Genomic DNA, 18,456 nt, shown 5'->3' with positions numbered 1-18,456 from the left:
ATATATATATATATATATATATATATATATATATATATATATATATATCCAATTACCGCTCCGGCGCCTGTGACCACCAATGGAGAGAGACACGGACTCACTAGTCAGTTTACACTGCTGGTTGCAATGACTTTATTCCATCACAAGAAAGTGCGAGATGTCGGGCAAGATGACGCTTTTCGGCTAGCGTGTAGCCTTGCTCACATGGTATATATATATATATATATGTATATATGTATATATATATATATATATATTCACTGAAAAAAACATAGGTTTCAGGCCCGTTATAGTTAGGAATTAGCATTTAAAAAACATTAGAAATTCACTGAAAAAAACATAGGTTTTAGGGCTGTTATAGTTAGCTGGACATTTCACTCGTACAAAACCATTGAAATTCCTCTGTTACAGTTAGTTCTACTAACTATAACTTGCGCACCCGCAATCCACTGCGGACGATGTCACATATTACATCATTCATTACATGGTCAGTGACATCACTGATGACATCACTGATGACATCTCAAATTACATCCCTGATGACATTACTGATGACATCATCTAGTGAATGTGGTTTGGTTTGATATTTAAATATGTTTTATTATATATATAGCAATCTGCATTGAAGAATGAGTGGATGTATTAGCGTCTGGATAAAGGATTTACTAGCTGTGTGATTGACTGTTTAAGTGACTAATTTAAAGTGTCTCATTAAATATATGAGTTAGTGACTATACTGTGTGAATGTCTGTATCACTCTGTCTGTTGTTGTGTACAGTGCTGCAACAGTTGGTTAATTGGTGCATTAAAGTATATATTAGATATTGATCAGTTAGGTAAGTATTTGTATGGCACAGTGAATGTGTGTTTGGTTGGGTGGGGGTGTGTGACTGTGCAAAGATGTGTGAATAGTTGATTCACTAGGTATATGAGGTTAAGAGTACGTGTGGAAACAGTTGTTTGGGTGAGTGAGTATGTTTATGACTGTTCATGAGCAAATATATTGCTTAGTGATACATGTGCAACAAAGTAGAAAAAATAAAAGGCAGTGTATGTGACAGTTGTTGTATATAAATAACTATACATAAGAGTCAGTGATTGTGTAAATAACTGTATGGATGACTGTGTACTTGTAATAGTGATTTTATAAGACACTAAGTACGAGCTACTATCTGTATAAATAAATGAAGTAGTGTTTGTTTAAGTGTGTAGCTGAGTAAATGTAAATGTGATCAATGGTTTGCATAAGTGAGTAGGATGAATGTATAAGTGAGTAGGATGTCTGCTGGTGTGTCAATGTGGATTTATGGGTGTTCTATTGATTTGTAACATCGTGTATACGTGAATTTACAGGTGAGTGTATAGATGTGTGTGCAGACCTAGGAATCACTGAGTGGGTTTTTAGAAACTTGTATTGGTGTGCCAATGATTTCAAAAATGGTACTTTGCAATTTAAAGTGAGTGATGAAAGGTTATACTACTGTGTGATGAGGTGTTTCAGAGTGTCACATGGTTGATATCATCAGTGATGTCATCAGTGATGTCAATTGAGATGCCATCAGTGATGTCATCAGTGATGTCATCAGTGATGTCTCTGACCATGTCATTGATATCACTGATGACATTAAAGAAAAATAATGTGGGGGACCACGTGCCCCCCCCACAGCTCAGGGACGACCAGCACCCTAGAGCAAATATAAAGAAAGGTTCGGGGCATCATGACCCGCCTCATGAATCCCTAGATGGCTCTTGCATTTGAGATGTCATCATTGATGTCATCAGTGATGTCACTGAACATGTCAGGAATTATGTAATATGTGATATCATCAGCAGTGGTTTGCGGGCGTGCAAGTTATAGTTAGCAGAACTAACTATAACGGAGGAATTTCAATGGTTTTGTACGGGTTAAATGTCCAGCTTAATATAACAGCCCTGAAACCTACGTTTTTTTCAGTGAATTTCTAAGGTTTTTAAATGCTAATTCTTAACTATAACGGGCCTAAAACCTATGGATATTTCAGTGAATTTCAAAGGTTTTTTAAATGCTAGTTTCTAATTATAATGTTCATTAAGAATTCCTTTTTTTCTGTCTTTTTTAATTATCATCCCATTTTCAATGTGGTAAAAACTGCAAATCTCAACACTCTTCCATCAATACCTTCCAACATTAAAATTGCCACAACTAACACTAATGATATATAATTCCAAGTGCACCAGTGATGTGCTACACAGACCTCACTACGCAAAGCACAAACCTCACCATGTGGAGATATAGTATTAATACGTGTAGTATACTGCACAGTGGACGCAACCATATTACCTCAGACAGTGGGTAACATCTCAGTCATAGAACTGTGTTGTCCCCCCCTTGAAGCGGAAGCGGAGTGGGCTGGTCCAACGTACGCAATTCCAGCATAGGAGTATAAATATATAGGGCACGCCCTGGGCGTGGTTCACTTGTGTGAATACAAATGAGTCTGCCAGAGCAGCGGCCCTCACCCTGGCACGTGGCTGCCGCCATGACTGCGGGCCTCCTCCACACAAGCCCTCTGCGAACCCAGTGCCACAACACCAGAGACTTATGTCTGTACCGACTACTTTGTTCAATCTACACTGCGGACAGCAGGGTTCACAACTTCAATTCAACCTTGATTTATTAATTGCTCAGAGAATTGTACTCTATGTCCTCGGATTTTGTGTAGAAGAAGTCTCAAAACGCATTCCTCGATGTCTATGCTAACTACTGCCTTCGATCTGCACTGCGGACAGCAGGGTTCACAACTTGAATTCAGCTTTGGATCTACACTGCGGACAGCATTGAATTCAGTCTTGATTTATTAAATGCAGAGAGAATTGTAATCTATGTCCTCGTATTTTGTGAAGAAGAAGTGAGAAAAAGCATTCCTCGATGTCTATGATAACTACTGCCTTCGATCTGCACTGCGGACAGCGTAGTTCACAACTTGAATTCTGCTTTGGATCTACACTGCAGACAGCATTGAATTTAGGATTGATTTAATAAATGCAGAGAGAATTGTACTCTATGTCCTCAGATTTTGTGAAGAAGGAGTGACAAAAAGCATTCCTCGATGTCTATGATAACTAATGCCTTCGATCTGCACTGCGGATAGCAGGGTTCACAACTTGAATTCAGCTTTGGATCTACACTGCGGACAGCATTAAATTCAGCCTTAATTTATTAAATGCAGAGAGAATTATACTCTATGTCCTCTAATTGTTTCAAGAAGAAGTGACAAACAGCATTCCTCGATGTCTATGCTAACTACTGCCTTCGATCTACACTGCGGACAGCAGGGCTCACAATTCAGATGCAGTGGCAATTGCATATGATGCAGTCCAGTTTGCAACACACATTGCACCCACTGTGGCCCACCAAGACCACCACTCATCATAGAATGCACAGACTCTGTGTGCTTCAGGTGCTACTAACTCACTGCACCATAAGTCATCCCCATGTGACCTTATCAAGTCAATACATTGCTCACACTTCAGACCTCCGAGACCACGTATCATTGCAGTGTGCGCACACGCCCACTACTCCAGGTGCCACAAACTGTGCAGCTCAAGTCAACGCCACGTCGCTGTGGGCCCAACCAGACCGCTGGCTCCGGCCTACACTGGGATTACACAGTTCACAATTCTAGATTAGTAGCAAAGTAAATTGTGTAAGAGACTATAATGGATTAAGAAGACGAAATGCTCGCAATATGTGCAGTGTCACCTGCCTGTGGACCTTTGCTTACCGCTGCCTCTGGCTTGCACTGTGGAAGACCAGTGACACGTGGTGCCAACTAACCCTGTTCAACGCAAGACCGATCCCACAAGTGTGACTGGTTCCTGAGTCCTGAATAACAGTGACCCCCAACTGAGTGAGACAACCACAGCAGCAGACTCCTTTCGAGGCATATTTCCATATGGAAGTCTGACGACACGTGCTGCCACTAACTCTGTTCAACACAAACCGATCCCACATGTGTAACTGTGTCCTGAGTCCTAAACAGCACTGACCCCAACTTTGTGGCAGCGACCACAGCACCAGACTCCCTTCAGTCTTATTTGTTGTTCTTTTCTTTAAATATTTTTTTTATATGTAAATCTATACATGACTAAGATTCTTTTTTGTTCAACTGCGCAGGGATACTTCTGGGCCCAAGAAGGTTGTTGGGGGTTTGCTGGTAAATTGGAAAAAGGGTATGTTACCTCCTAATGTGGGGAGAGGGAGCATCCAAAGGGCGTTCACGCACAGAAATAACTCAGATATGTTTTCATAAATGCCTCAGACAGATACCAGCTGACGGACTGAATCACAAAATAGTTTTTGAATACTTCTGTAGTGTGAACTATGAACAATTCCGACCCAGGCTCACAGAGCGACAGCTGCGGCCCGTTCGCTGGACTCACAGATGCAGTACTACGAGCCGTCCATGTCATTGTGTCTATCTCTGCCCTGTTCCGTCCTATGCCACGCCACTCCGATTATGTTCCAACATTGGCCCCACTTACCTACCTGTCGCAGGCATACTCGCTGTTGGTGTTCAGGTCAGTGGTCTAGTTCTGAACACCTCACAGCCACTCCATGAGTACAAGCAAGTTTGCACACACACCACACTCATCCGGAACATGTGGCACAGGCCATGTGACCATGCACATATAATAGATCGACAACTTCACATCCTTTATTGCCGATGCTGACAAGTTGGCAAACGGTCCACGGGTCTCAACCATGAAGACTCCACCAAAACTTGCACATAAGGTTAGTCGCACCCTCAACTATATGGCCATCAGCAGCCTACCATCCCCTTGGCGCGGACTTCATATGCATAAAGTTACTGCCACCCCAAACTCATGCGACCATCAGGAGCCTACCACCACGTGCCACTATCTTGAGTTCCACAAGGTTAGCGGCACCAAACCCTAAGGTGCTCTCTGCCATTGACGACTCACGACTCAGCGACATGTGTAAGATATGCCAGGTCGCACAGAAGTTCAAGTGGTCTCCACCATACACTACTCAGCGACATCTATCAGATCCACAAAGAACCTGATGTGGTCTCCGCCATTCAAGACTCAACGACATCTGTAACATGCGCGCACAATGTGATATGGTGTCCGCCATTCAGGACTCAGGACTCTGTAACACATCTGAGATCAGCTGGGTTTTGACAGGCACATGCAGTCTGCCCACTACTGCACACTCCAATAGCACCAAGTAAAAATTTACTAATCGATGTACAGAGGCGACAGTCTCTCTCTCTCTTTCTCTCTCTCACTTCCCTCTCTTCTCTCTCTCCCTGTCTCACTCTCTTCATTCATTTCCTTCTAACTCTCTCTCCCTTATCCCTTTCTCACTCCCTTTCTTTACTTCCCTCTCTTTTTCTCCCTGTCTTGTTTTTCCTTCCCTTTTTTTCTCTCCTAGTCCTTTCATATGCACATTACACACGTCCTTATTTTGTGCTTTATTTTCCAAGCTTTGTCATCGACATCCATGGGCCCCACAGGAATCTTCCACCTTGTTGTTTTCTATTATATTTCTTGAATTGTATTTTTTGCTTTATTTTATATATATATATTAATAAAAATAAAAATTTGAGAATAGTTTATGGTTTATATCCATACTAATATAATAAAGAGAGAGCCCAAACCTTTGAGGCGGGTAATCTCAGGAACCACAGCACCAATCACAACACCCAATACAGCGTTGGAAAGGGCAGTTGCAGCAGAAGGACATAGGCTATGCAGACGTCAACCATATACATTTAAAAGGTAAACGAATCGTGCCAGCAAAGTAGTCCCTTGTGGGCGTGTCTGCATTGTGCTGATTGCGTGTGCTGGGGGCATGACAAACGCTGGGGGCGTGTGGTACGTTCCGCCCTTCATGCCATGTCTCATATCGTGTGCTAATCCCACCCTGCTCCCTTTTAAATACCCCTGCACCCCATAATCATAACCCACCCTTACTCCTTAAACCCCAACACCCTTAAACACTAACCCATCTTAACCCTATAAATATACCCTGTACCCCAAAACCCAAACCTATCCCTAAACCCTAAAAATACCCCTGTACCCCAAAAACCCAAACCTAGCCCTGAACCCTTAAAATACCCCCTGTACCCCAAAACCCAAACCTACCCCTGAACCCTAAAAATACCCCTGTACCCGAAAACACAAACCTAGCCCTGAACCCTAAAAATAACCCTGTACCTCAAAACCCAAACCTACCCCTGAACCCTAAAATATCCTTGTTCCCCAAAACCCAAACCTAGCCCTGAACCGTAAAAATACCCCTGTACCCCAAAACCCAAACCTAGCCCTGAACCCTTAAAATACCCCCGTACCCCAAAACCCAAACCTAACCATAAAAATACCCCTATACTCCAAAACCCAAACCTAACCCTGAACCCTAAAAATACCCCTGTACCCCAAAACCCATACCTATCCCTAAAACTACCCCTGTACCCCATAACCCAAAACTATATCTGAAACCTTAAAATACCCAAACACCCCAAAACATATACCTAAGTAACCCAAAACATATCCCCCTATACCCATACTTACCTTATCCAAACATAAAAAAACATGCTTTTACCATTCATGCTTTTACAACGAATTTTGTTGTAAATGTATGAGCGGTAAAAGCATATAAAATGTAATGCCATGCGTTATAATGGCATTGCGGAGTCATGGTACTTTCGTAATGAAAGTATGCGGAGTGATGATATGCGGAAAGAAAGTTGCGGAATAATGTGTGTTTACCCTCCCCCGGTAAGTACTTTGGTGGCACGGCGGCACACATCTCCAGCAACATACTCATATTTTTTCATCACCCGTTTGAAAAATGCACAGGTCTCTCTCATTGATGGCCAGCACCGACATACACTTTTAGACACACCTCCCGCCACAAGTTCTAGAATTGCAAACTTTAGAGCTGGGGAGCTAAGTTTGAATCTCGGCATCAGCTCAACATCCTGTGATTCCAGGCAAATCGCTTTGTGTCCCCATGCCTACCACTAATGAATGTGTTCTTCTGTAATGTAAATTGTGCTCATGCCATGTTGTCGAGTTCGCGCTATATAATATTGCAAGGAAAAATAAAGTAGGGAAACTCGAGTTCACACACTACTGAACGCGCACTCTTAAGTGCATCAGCAGTGCACTGTGAATCGGAGCGTTTCACAGGCCTGTCACAGATAAGAAATGCTATCAAAACGAAATCCTACAAAACAATATACTACTGCCCGGCAGCAATTCGTACCCGGACAACGTCGGGACGGGCTGCTAGTAACTTTATACAAAAATAAAGTTTGACAAAAAAATTGTAAACTTTTTCGATATTTTTAATTAACTGCTGTGTGACTCTTTCTTGTTCTTATTACTGTTATTTGCTGGTATCCACCATGGTGTTAACTTTTAGAGCACTTATCACGGGAATACTATTAATCTCTCCAGTTAGCACCAACTTCTAAATACTGTATTACATTTATCTCAACTTTAGTTGCATTAAAGTGCTAATAATGAAATGCAAAGTAGCTGTTCCCGTTCAAAAAGACACGAGGTGCACCTTTGCGATTTATTCCCAATACTAAAATCCTGTATTGAATTGCACTGAGGTAGTCCCCACGATTACAGTGTACACAAAAAAATCAATGAAGAAATCTCATTGTATTTTTATTGATTAGAAATAGTTCATCAGAGGCTGGATCTTGACGGGATACACTACCCAGTCCATATATTAGTCTACACATGAACAACTGATATCACAACTTTCACAACTACAATACAAAATTAATTCCGGCAATAACCCACATTACTACCAAGAATTTTACACATGCTTTCTACTGGTGTTAACCAGGATGACTACCTGCAGCATGAAAGGAAACCCAGCGAAGAGACACACCAGAACACCCACAGGTACCACTGAGTCAATGACCACGATACAGGGATACCCATGAGGGCCACAAGACTCACTACAACAACCCCAGGACCACCAACGCCCCCCAAACCCGCATCTGAGCAAGTGTGTCCGTGTGGTCATTGTCTTAGCATGATAAGGAAATACCCTGCAACATCACAATGTGCTGTCTTCAGCAGACATTACCATGTCACGTCAGCGATAGCAGTCACCATGGACATGTAGCTACGCTTTCATCCTCCTACAAGCACAACACACGTGTGCTGGTCCAGCCAACACAAGTCAGCGCAGGGGTGTGCCTATCCGACAAGGGAAACGGGGTATCTCCCATATGCCTGTGTGCAGGAAGTGAGGTACCTGTGTCTCTGTGTTCTGATGTAGTCTGCCACAAGGGCCTCAGCAGACAATGTTGTAAAGTGGCATCCACCACCACCAAACGGCCCTCTCATGGTATAGTTCGAATGCCGCACGACATGCCGAAATACGGATTACAATGCTGTGCACGGGATTCAACAGCACACCATACAAAAATATGCAATGCGAATGCATAATCAATGACTGGCTTCTAATTCTACTAAAACCTGAGAACAGGATAGGTTTTTAAGCAGTTATGTGTCAGCAAAGACATGAAGTTACCAAATGCTTCTCTCACAATGGTTGCCCAAATGCAGACAGACTCACAGTCTGATTCTAGACAAGCAAGACTGTTCCCCTGACTTTAGCAGAAGTAACAGTTGTCTAATTAAAAACAAAGGCACCACATACAACAACTGACAAATTAATAACTCACCTTTCAAATTCATTAGTAGATTAGGAAGTATCTGAATCACACACCAGATTTTCTTATACAGAATGTCTGTAGTGCACTGCTCTTAGCAAAACCAAAAATGGCAAACTTTCCCTCTCATTCTGCACAGACATACATGTAAATATCAAATCACATTGCTACCCACAATAATTCAAAAGCTAACACACATTTCTATCGGTTACACATTTCAACCCTTTCCAATTGACATAATTTTGAACCCTACCCCCACTCTGCTTAATGCCTGTTACCATAGTAACAGGTCATGGAACACTCAACTGAACACACAATTCACATGTTCAGCACACTATGTTGAAAATCCAAACAACAAGTGTGCTTGACATTTCAAAATATCAGATTATCCTATGTAATGTTGCTTTTACACAGTTTTCATTAACCAATAAGAAACATGCTTTTGAAACACAGAAACATGCACCCTATGTTTCAGTCTATAATGTTCTCAAACAGCCAATCATTTCTCTTTTTTTTAAACTGCATCTTATCCACCATTTTAGAAAAATCTTAGTTTTAAAACTGCCCATTTCACATACAGACACCTTCTGAGTGCATCCAGACCTCCCTTCAAGATGCTTAGAGTGGTGGTTGTGGGTACAGCTATATTTTCTGGAGCCAAAGGTATGCAGAAAACAGAGGTATTGACAAAGACCTAGCTTTGCTAAATGTAGACATTAAATGGATTGGACAGGGAGGATTAAAGTGGCACCAATTGATGCCATTGGTTAAATCCTTTTTGCATCTCCAACACCCTGACCTCATAACTGTGGTGGCAATGACCTAGGCGCTTTGACTGTGGTAGGTCTGGAAATGCTTATGAAGGACACCTTTGGAGAATTGATGTCACTTTTCCCCCAAACTGCCTTTGTCGATTCTAACATATTCCAAAGACAGAAATGTAACTGGTCTAATCAATTTTGTCCACAGATTGAGAAAGCTAGGAAACATGTCAATAAAGCTGTTTCTCCTTATCTCAGAGATTATAGAATGGGGTCCATTTACAACAACAATCTGCATTTTAATATGGACGGCATCTATAGGAGAGATGGTGTACATTTTACAGATGAGGGTAACAGAGTCTTCCTCAACAACTTTAGACTTTGCATTGGTACTTACTTATAGGAACCAAAATCTCCCAATAAACACAACGGCTCTTTTTAGAACCACCCAAGATCTAAACACATAAGCTTGATTAACGTTGTGCTACTACACACGCTGCCGGCTGAAACAGGAGGCTCACCGTATCTGGGAACCTATCACGTATTTTAACGGCGCGGGTCTGATTGCATGACTGCAACTGAAGAATCCGGGATTTTTAAATCGGACTCATCTCACCCGACCGGGCAGAGTCACCATTTATGCAGAATTATAATAATACAGACAAAGACGGAATATCCATATCGTTGTGGTGATCCTTAGAAGACCCACGCTTTTCATGGGATAGCCATTTTTATGAGGACAGCGATGTGAAAGAATTTCCAGTTTCATTCACATTATGGTTCAATCAGAATAACATCTTGGGACAGTCTGTAGAGAACCTAGAAATAATCACAGGTCTCATTTGCTCGCACTAAGGAGGTTATTCAGCTGTATTCTAAACTGGGGAGCTCTGAGTAAAATCCGCTTTTGGGGGCCATTACACTTTACCTGCTGGAAAAAGGAAAACGGACATCCCACGGACGCCAGCTGTGATACCGCCAGCGCCGGGGACTGTAAGCTGCTGCTTGTCTCCTCCACCGCCGCTAACACACCAACGCAGCTGCCAAGGGGGGGACTACAGCTCCCAGGACCCCTAGCGGCATTGCCCCGCCCACCTGCACAACTGCGACCACTCCCGCGCCCGGAGGCGCTCAAAGGGACGGAACTCCCTCCGCGTCGCGGGACGTGCGCGGGAGAAGCCCGGGACAAGGGCGGGACCGTCTGTGGCCATCCGAGGCCAGATGAGACTGGGCTGGGCCACCTCTCTGATGTCCTAATTAACGGACAGTAAGAACTTTAAATTTGGACTGTTGCATTTGGTTGCAGGGAGGTTTGCTTGTTTGTAGGTCGCCATTGTCTTGGTTTTTTCTTAAATTTTGTTTTAAAAACTCTCACTGTAACATTTGTGCTTACATTTAAAAATTTTCCTTAAGCAGTCAAAGCTTTGTTTTTTTTAGTAGGCCTTGTGTATAAGTGGGTCTTACTAAGAAAATATCTCTTAACTATATTAATTTTTATATAGTCCAACTTGTTTTAAAACTTTGGGTTAGTAGGGATAGAGGCATTTTGGCTTATGTAATGAACAGTATGGGGAAAAACACTAAGTCCTCCACTATACGTCCTATGACTGGGCAATTAGCAGCCACGACCCAACCACTCCCGAGCCTCACAGCTATTGATATAATGCTCCAAAAAACTATAGGAGCAGTAGCAACGGCCATTGAAAACACAGAAAGGCGTTTATCCATCACCCCCGCAATGACCCTCCCTCAGCCAGAAGGGGATGTCTCCGCAGCCACAGCTAATCCTTTTGAATCTACTTCACTTCTATTGCCCTCATTTTTCGAGATACCGTGTGCCCAGATTGCACCGGATGTGACTGTCTCTGCCCTAACCTCTCCGCTTACTCTACACTCAGTAGAAAGAAGTGACCTAAGCCCTGCCCCAAACGTAAAAGATCAAAACTTACCAGAAAATACGCTAAAAGGATAGTACCTCCATCTACTGGCTCGCAGTCCGCGCCTGCTCTTCCCCCCCCCCCCACTGGTCCACCTATTTGGGTTTCACACCTAGTGATTGACCTGCAGGCCCATATTGAACAGGCCATGTTAAATCTTTGTCATCCAGGATAGATAGAATACTCTCCCTTATCACCAACAAATGCACAGGGAAACCCCAACCATCTAGCTTACAGGGGATTCTGACTTGGGGAGAGCGCTCTGGCACTGCCTGGAACACCACTACGGGTACGGGTTTGGGGGAAAGTACTCTTACTACTAAATCACACATGTTATGGCTCATGTAGTCGTGCAAAAATCTACCCCATATTAAGCAACTCTGGTGGTCCTATTTGATCTCTTGCACCTCTAATTGTAGCTGCCCCAACAACATGTGGCCCGCTCCCTCCCCCGGTAGTCCCTGGGAAGAAGCAGTCTGCTGGTAGTAGACCCGCGCCTGCTGTTCTTCTGAAACCCCAGGTAGATAGCCCAATAAAACCCACTACCTGTCCCCATTTTTTTGGCTAAATAGCCAGAGACCATTAGTGGGACCTGGGGAAGGAGAGATCTTATTTTCACGTAGAGTCAGCTGGCTGGGAACTAGACTCAAAGATATAGGAGGTGACTGTGTAATCATCAACTTTAGGGACACAGAGGTGGTCAAACACATTTTAGGTAGTGGTGGGCCGGAAATCATGGGCACAATATGCACCCGCCACCTGGGGCATTTTTATTCACAAATCGCGGTACAGCCCTATTCTTCCTTTGGTGGGCTTGATTTGGAGTATAATCTCCCAGTGGGCAATAGATATAGGGGCCTGAGTAATGTGGATTAACTCCCTTCACCTAGGGGTGATGATCTAATGGCCATGTATTTACTTGAGAGGCAGACTGAGGGAAACTTATGTGGTGAGGCGGGGCCTGCGGAACCAAATCTGAGTCCTTTGGTGGCTTGTACTTCGACCCTTTTGTCACCCCCCATTATGAGTTCTCCAGGAGGTGGACGGGGGCTGGGTACCTACCAATATAGTCCAACAATTCCCCTTGACATACAGCAACCTCTGGAGGCCTCTCTCGTGCGAGCATCGCACTGCCGCTCATTGATTGGGACCTGGAATGTAGCTGGGTTGGGGGCAAAGTTGAACATTCCAGAATGGGGAGATCTGATGGATGATTATGACATATGCCTATTTCAAGAAACCTGGCTCCTGTCTCCCCCCCTTAAGGATAGGATTTGCGTCCTATCACACAGTGGCAGTACAGGGTCCCAGGGGAAGACCATCGGGAGGACTGTGCATCTGGGTGGCTGTGCACTTGGGGTGCACAGTCAAGGTAGTTGATTCACACAGTCCAGACATCCTTTGCATTCTACTTACCTTTAAGGATGCCTCGGTACTGGCAGTGATCAACATTTATTTACGCCCAAACCCACTTCAGCTAGGATTATCAATTTTAGAGGCTCTGGAGGTACTACTCTTTTCTTTCCCATTGTCCTATAATATGATAATAGGTGCAGATTTTAACTGTCACTTTGAACCATTTTTGGGGATCCCCATGGTAACCGTAGAAGAGGATGAGACCTGGGTAATCCCTGAATGCTTCATGTATCCAGAAAAGCGCCTATCACCTTTGGCTCTTGCGAATAATAATTGGTTGTAACTAACTCCCTCAGGGCATGCAACGGAAGACTTCTTCCCGATATCCCGGGTGCCCACACTTTTAATAGACCAGGGAAAAGTACAACAATCGACTACATCTTGGTCAATGTGGAATTCTGGGCAAAAACTAAAACGTTTTCTGTATTCCTAGTGTTGATAGTGACCACAACTTGCTAACACTGGAATTGGTCACTTATTTAGGGCACCAAAAAACTCAGGGAGTAGTGGCGACCTCAAGTAACGAGAATTTGCTCTAAATGGCGGGAGGTAGATGAGTTAGGTGGGTAAAGGTGGCACTAGCACCGGATACGTTAGCCGTGATTTACAATCATGTAGTAGGTGCCTTACTAGTGGCCAGTGATTTGTCAAGTTACAATTCAGAGCCCTCCTATTTTCTGGCCCTACAGTGTACCCATAACGAGCTCCTCAGCGTATTGGCTGATTACTTTTATTCCACCAAGATCGACAGGACTGGGGCTCGTAAGAACGATCAACACTGGTTCAATAAAAATTGTAGGGCAGCTAAAATTGCCCTGGTAAAGGAGGTAAAACTGGCGTCACCTCTACGGATTAGGAATGCTAGACAAACCTATAAAAAATTAGTCACAGAGGCCAGGTCTGAGTTCGAGGCTGACAGATGGGAAAAGGTGAGCAAGGCGCTTGCCGCCCATGATTATAGGTCCTTTTGGAACTTGGTCCGTGGGGGACCGGTGGCAGGGATGACTGCCATATTGCCCAATCTTAGCGGAGATGTTTGGCTTGCCCATTTTAAGCCACTATACTCACTTGGTCCCCTAGATTCCCCTGCTGTCACGCCCAAATTACCAAGAATATCGGCAACAGTACTTCTGAAGGGTATGGCACAAGTCAATCCTTCCTGCACGCTGTTAGAAGTCAACGCAGCACTTAAAAGTCTGGCTGCAGGGAAATCACCGGGATTGGATAGAATTTCCAGCGATCTCTACCGGAGCGAGCAAAGGGTGTGGGCGCCCTACCTTTGTGTCCTCTTCAATGCTATCATGCAGGGTCTGGATATCCCCGCGACATGGCTGGGAGCAGAAATCATCCCCATCTACAAGAAGGCCCCTCCCCTCGACCCGGTGAACTACCGCCCCATTAGTTTGATTGACGTACTTCAGAAACTCTTTGCACGTGTCCTCCTAACTAGGTTGCAGTGTTGGATGGACGACAACCACATCCTAACCTCCCTACAGGCAGGATTTCGCGCTGCGGTATCTACGATCGGTCAACTGTTTAGGCTCCAGCTTATATACTGGAGGACTGTCACCTTAGGGGCGGGTAGTTTGTACCTGATCTTTGTGGAACTCAGGTCCGCATTTGACCTGGTCCAGAGGGACAAGCTTTGGGCTATACTTTTAGAGATGGGCGCCCCAGGCCTATATGTGTGAGCTCTTTAGACGTATGCACCAGGGTAACTATGCTAGGGTAAGGTTTGGGAGGGGTGGGTAGCTGTTGGCCCCATTCCCTGTGGATAAGGGCGTGAGGCAGGGGTGTGTTTTAGCCCCCACGCTTTTTTCACTTTTCCTTAATGGGTTGATCGCATACTTACTTGGTGCTAGGGACCTGGACTCCCCTTGTCTAGCCGGGCGGAAAATACCTGCCCTACTGTTCGCAGACGATACCTTCTTATTGTCTAAATCATTTGGGGGTATCCAGCGTACATTGGAAGGTTTCTGCTGTTTCTTCTGAATGAGGGACTTGGAGATTAACATCTCCAAACCAAGTACATGGTTTATAACTTGAAAAAATCTAATTGTCCCCACCCACACTTGGACGGAATGGCCCTGGACCGAGTCTCCACATTCGATTATCTGGGGGTTACCCTAAATGATAGAATGGACTGGACCTCTCACATCGCCAAGGCCAACCTGAAACTGGCTCAATCTTCAGGTGGTATTTTAAAAGTTTTTAACGAAACCTCCCAGAAATTGGTTGGACCGCATGTTGAAATTTACAAAGTTCCGGCGAGAGGGGGTGCGATCTATGGTTCGGATCTATGGGGGCATGCTAGCACTCTTTCGCTATCCCTCACTGAGAACAGCTTTATTAGACACATTTTGAGACTCCCTCGGAGAACCCCCCTAAGGTTCGATCTAGGTTTAGTGCCTATACAAGAAATCGTCTTGAATCGTCCATTATTATATTGGAGACGACTTTGGTCCACTCCGGAGCTAGAGAGCTACAGAGAGGACCTGGGGGATCTCTTGTCCAGAGGGAGTGTGGGGAAGATTCCCTGGTTGAGTTATATCAAGCACCTCACCCTAACACTTGGCATGGGGACATGTGGGCGTCCCCTGAGGTGGCTTGTCCCCGGATATCCACAAAATCCTTGAGTTTGGCCCTAAGCCAACACCACCTTGCTAGTGTTTTAACAAACTCTTCTATGGGTAGGTTGACCAATAACTTTCTTGATTTCAAGGCACTTCCCAAAGTTGAGAAATTCCTGGATGATATCCAGCCTCCTCTGGCAAAGAAACTTTATATCCAGTTTAGGCATGGTTTACTGCCCCTTATGGGTCTTACGCACAAGTGGTCAAAGGCTACACTGCCAGCGAGTGCTTGCCCTGGGTGCACGGGTGCCAAAGAGATGGATCAGCACGTTCTGCTCTTTCGCCCCTCGTACTATAGGGCGAGAGCTAAGTGGATAATCCAATTCTGTAACTCCAGGGGTCTTAGGGATTATAGGGAGGTGTACAGAATTTTAAAAGTCGATACCATGGCTTTGGCAGTGTTTGCAACATCAAGATTCCTCTTGTCCATGTGGTATTCTAGGTGCGCAATTCTAAAAAATATTAAATATTAAACCACTGCCCATTATTATTAATATTATTATTATTGCATTTATTGAGCGCACAGCTACCCGGAGGTTTCCCGGCGCTTCCCTTGGGAACCCGTCCTGGCTTTTTCCCTGTGAGATAGCTCCCTACAGGGCATCCCCAAGGTGAAAGCCAGGCATCCCGCCGCAGGGGGGCCGTTGTGGAGATTAAGCAAGCTTAATGCCCAGAGTTGCAGAGTGAGAACCCATGATTAGAGCAGGCACCGAAGCGAGAATTATCGAGTCCGTGGACATTTGAGCTCAAGACCCTGCCGCGTCGGGAATTGAACCCTGGTCCCGGGTCTGACCTCAGCTTCCGGGTCTGCCTGCTCTACACCGTGAGCCACACTTCTCCCATTACCCATGGGTCTGTTTCCTGATTGTGGTGGGGATATTTTCTACTAAGATATTGTGTGGGGTCATCAGACCTATTTTACTGTACACTGTGATATCGATGTTTGCCCTACTTGTGCCCTTCTTCTCCTAATATTTTATGACATAGTATTAATTGAGGTTTTTTTTAACACTGTAAATATTTTTATCTTGTCTGTAAATTTGTAACATGTCTTTTTATGGTTTTTAATCGATAATTAAAGCTTTTTGACTGACTGATATATATCTAAAAAAATAACTTTATTTTGCTCATAGTCGCGCACCCAACCTCTTTGGAGCCGTGCACCCAACTCGTTAGAAGTTGCGCACCCAACGCGTTCACATCAGGGGGCCGCGCTGGGAGTTGTGCACCCAGCGTGTGCACACCAATGGGGCGCACTGAGCGCCGCGCTGGGTGCGCAACTCTTAATTTTACCTTAAAATTTTTTTTACCACCTACCTCTAATCTCTATTATCCCTGGGGACCCCATCCAGCGGGCCAATATACAACGTTGGGGACCGTGGTGGGAGCCCCAATGCCCCCACAGTCCCGCCGGCTCCCCGCGTCCTTCCGGAGCCGGCACTGCTTTTCCACATGGGGAGCTTCTAACATGCAGCTCCCGTGTGGAAAAGCAATCTGGTTTGCATTTTGAAAGAGAGAGCAGGTTTCCCTGCTCTCTCTCTTTCAAAATCCCAACCAAGTTGGCACAGTGCCGGGGATGGGCACACCAGGAAACTGCAGGAGCTGGCCCTGGGAGGTGGTGGTCCCCAGGACCCTTGACGACTCCAGGAGGGGGGGCTGCATGGCCCCCTTCTACAATGTACAAAGCCCCAGGGGGTAGTGGACCCCGGGGTTTGGGGGGCCTTTGACCCTCCCCACCCATTTATTTGAAAGCCCCAGGGGCTAGTGATCCCCGGGTTTGGGGGGGGCTTTTGAGCCCCCCACCGATGTATTTTGCTGGGGGGGCCTTTGAGCCTCCCACCCATTTATTTTGTAGCCCCGGGGCTGGAGGTCCCCGGGGCTGGGGGTCCCCTATGACCCCCCATTACATTCAATATTTTTGCCCCTGGGGATAATCATTAAAGAAGCACGGGAGCCCGCACTTCGTTTTTTTTTTCACTGCAGGATCCACACACCCTGCGCTCATTTTGCAGTTTTTAAAAATAATTGGGCCCGGGGGTCCTTGTGTAACCCCCTAAGCAGGTCTAGGGGGTCAGGGTGTTTCTGCCCTGCCCCCTTTTTACGTTTTGCACTCTTGTTTGACTGATTTCTTGTGCCTCGCTTCTACTGAGGCACAAAATGGCTGCCAACACTTCCTGGTTTGGAGTGTTGACAGCCAGTTGACAGCCAATTAGCATGCAGCTCGTGATAGGGAGGGTGTGCGCAAGGTGCACGGATCCACCGCGCCTATAGATATATATGTGATTTTACTTTTGATTTTCTCAGCAACTACTGAACAGGTTTACACCATTTAACAAAAAGGCACGAGTCTGAACAAAGGGCTACCTCTTTGCCAAATTTGGTGTAATTCCATTCAGCAGTTTGGGCTGTAGCTACGGCTAAAGGTTCCTATGGAAAATTGCATGGGGAAAACGTGTTTTGGGACCCCCTTTTCTCTTGCCCCCTGCTTGATAAACCACCCCTAAACTTTCAGGATAGGAGCGGACCAGAGCGCCCCACAAGTTTTGAAAATTTCACGAAGATTCGTCATTCAGTGCCAAAGTTATTCCAAATAGAATGTTGCAGATTTCCTATGGAAAATAGGCCCTAACTGTAACTACCTACTGGCAACTGCTAGTAAGTAATATATATCACACTGTTAGTCTTATATGCCTAGAATATAACCTACAAAAATCTTGTGGCCGAAAAATATGTATATTTTAATAGTAAGCATACATATTCAAATGTACTAAAGTTTAAAACAAATGCTAAAACATTCAAAACATAAATTTGACAGCTGACCACATGCACAACATGCACCTATTATGTATATCCCCCAATTTACCAAATAGAAAATATTAATAGAATGTGCACACAATATCAACACCTGCTGTAAAGATGTAATGACATACACATTTTGTTTTATATTTCATAATTTAATTTATTAACATGTTGATTTAGATATATGTTTGCAATAATAGGT

The sequence above is a fragment of the Lissotriton vulgaris genome, chromosome 4_1, assembly GCF_964263255.1.
Source record: "Lissotriton vulgaris chromosome 4_1, aLisVul1.2, whole genome shotgun sequence".
In the NCBI taxonomy this organism is placed as follows: Eukaryota; Metazoa; Chordata; class Amphibia; order Caudata; family Salamandridae; genus Lissotriton; species Lissotriton vulgaris.
This window is presented reverse-complemented; position numbering follows the sequence as displayed.